At 33.5% G+C, this 2500-nt stretch overlaps 1 protein-coding gene across 1 annotated transcript in view; it reads right to left on the bottom strand.

Moving 5' to 3' along the window:
• Positions 1–2414: 2414 nt before the first annotated feature.
• Positions 2415–2500, bottom strand: part of rab5ab (RAB5A, member RAS oncogene family, b) — a 16316-nt gene continuing 16230 nt past the window's right edge. The window contains exon 6 of the mRNA XM_008431198.2: positions 2415–2500. This exon is cut by the window's right edge and continues 1338 nt beyond it. The gene's annotated coding sequence lies outside the window, so the exon portion shown is untranslated.

The raw sequence follows: 2500 nt of genomic DNA on the forward strand, positions 1-2500 counted from the left end.
CAGGTTCTTGTATTTTGAGTTCTGATGTGTGTATCTAAATTTTTAAGTGAGATCTATGTTATGTAGCTCAACAAGATTTTTGACAACTTACTACGTCTTTCTAGTATAAGTGGAAAGGGGTGTCCGTTTAGTGTTGCAAAAAACTGGTTTGAAAAAAATTGTCCCACTAATAATCAAAACCCGTATAGGTGTGTGGGTGTGTGTGTGTGTGTGGTCTGTCTATGAGGCTGTGAAAAGTGTGTTTTGACTCTTGGCTATCATGTGATTTGGCTGATTCAGAGCTGAGATGATTCGTCTGATGTTGCCTCTGGGGATGGGAAATGTGTCAAGAGGCAAGAAGATGGAATCAAGCAGAGGAGAGAAACGAGAACCAGCGAGACACTGGAAAATGTGTGCATACGGAGTGACACGCTGACATCAAAAGAGGTTTTTAAGGGTGTTTTTCTTACAGATAGTTATTCCAATTAAATGCAATAAACTCTTGGGAGGGTTGCTGGTCGTCTTTAGTGTTTTCCAGCTCTGAATTATCCGTCTCTGGGTAAAATGATGGACCTCAAACTGCTTAGAAAGTAAGCTCTAAATGTTGTAATGTAATTCTGTCTTGGGCACATCGAATCGACCAAATTTCTTTGTCACATGTAATATTTCAGAGTTTGTTATGCACTCCAACAAGATTCCCTGAAACTTTTAGAAAAGAAACAGGCCTGTTTTATTACATATTCTTCACCATAATTAATGTTTTCAACATGTGACCAAAACAAATGGTTTCAGCTAAAATACCAGAACAGCTTAACAAATTTTACGTTTATGTTTGTGATGGCAGAAATGTTTGTTTATGGTTTTCCCACAAAAGAACTGATTGGCATAGAATATAATTGTTATCTACATGCTTTGTTTGAGTGGTATGTTTTCATGTCTTTCCCATTTTGAAGATAAGCAAAGAGAAATTATCCCCAACATCAATATTTAATCCACAACAAAACAGAAAGTCACTGATTATTAAATAAAGCATTAAATGATCCACTTAGTACTGAAATTAAAAGTTATATTTTTCTACATTAAACTGTTTTAACTAAAATATTTTATTAGTTTAAATATTTTTTTTAATACAAAACTTTACCAATGGTGGCAGTAAATAGCGCTCTGAATTATTTTCAGTGTAATTTTCAATTAAAAGAAGCTCTTTGAACTACAAAATGTAATGTTTAAATAAAACTACTACAAATTAGAGTTAAATTATGTTTTACAGTGCTGAAAAAGTATTGACTCATTTTTCTTTTGCTTTTATTTCTGACTTGGAGGCTCATTTAGTAGAAAGTTTCTCTTTTCCGTTGTGTTTGTTTCACTGCTGTCCGGGGTCAGTCCAAACCTTTTTGGGGCCCTAACAAGATTTTCATTTGGGGCCCCTCATCCCAAAATGTCGACGCGAGATGCTTTTTCATTCCTAGGCTACGTTAAGAGCTATTACTAGTAGACCTGTCATAGTTATTAATTGAACAATAAATTAAAACGATGTCGGTAATTTCCATTTGGATGATTTGCTGTTTTTCTCTTCTCCCTTTCTAACAAAAACTGGATAATAAAAATCTTCAGTCTGGTGTTTTGGTCTGAACTTGCCTTTTTTTTCTTTTTTATAAAGACTTCATACTTCACTTTTAGTTGTTTCTGTTTTATTTATTTTGGATATTTAAAATATCTTCCAGTTCCTGTGTTAAATGTTCGTTAGAATTTAGTTTATTCATCTTTGAAAATTTGTTCTCAAACAAATGACCACTATATTATTTGAAAATTATGTTAAAACAACAACATTAACTTCTGGGACAATTTGTCGTCCAGCAAAATTTGTTATCGTGGCAGGACTAATTATTAGCATAATTAATATTTATCTTACATTATACCAGTGTTATTATGGCTCTTAATTTTTAACTTTGAGTAGCAAATTAAAACAAATTATTTTGATTTTGAAACGCAGAGTGGTGTTTAAGTGTTATATTATTTCAGCTTGTCAGAGTTTTGCTCTTTGGGGGCCCCCTGGTGGTGTGAGGGACCCTAACATCAGAGAGTGTAAGAAAAGTATTTTTATTCTGTGTATTTATTCTTTTTCTTTAGTCAGAGGCTTCTTCAAATTCACTGTTACACAGACCTCTACAGGAGATCTGTCCTGTCCACAGCCATCACCGCCTAATAACTGAATAAAGAAACAGATTATTTTTCCAAAGTGTTTTAACTTGTTGGTTTTCAAGATCTGTGATCCAGTCTGAGATGGGATCACTTTTCCACATGTAATAAATGTTTATGTATTCAGATTGCTTTTGTCCTATATTTAAACGTTTTTTGATAGCAAAAATAATTTAATTGGAACAAAAAAAAAGCAAAGGAATCTCCAGAAGAGCCACTGATCTCCACACAGAGAATCATACAAGAGACCATTTTATTGGATTTATTAAGATTCAGACACTCAAAACGGATCAGCCCATCACTAGTAATGCTGTTTTTACAT

This window comes from Poecilia reticulata, linkage group LG16 (assembly GCF_000633615.1).
Source record: "Poecilia reticulata strain Guanapo linkage group LG16, Guppy_female_1.0+MT, whole genome shotgun sequence".
NCBI lineage: Eukaryota > Metazoa > Chordata > Actinopteri > Cyprinodontiformes > Poeciliidae > Poecilia > Poecilia reticulata.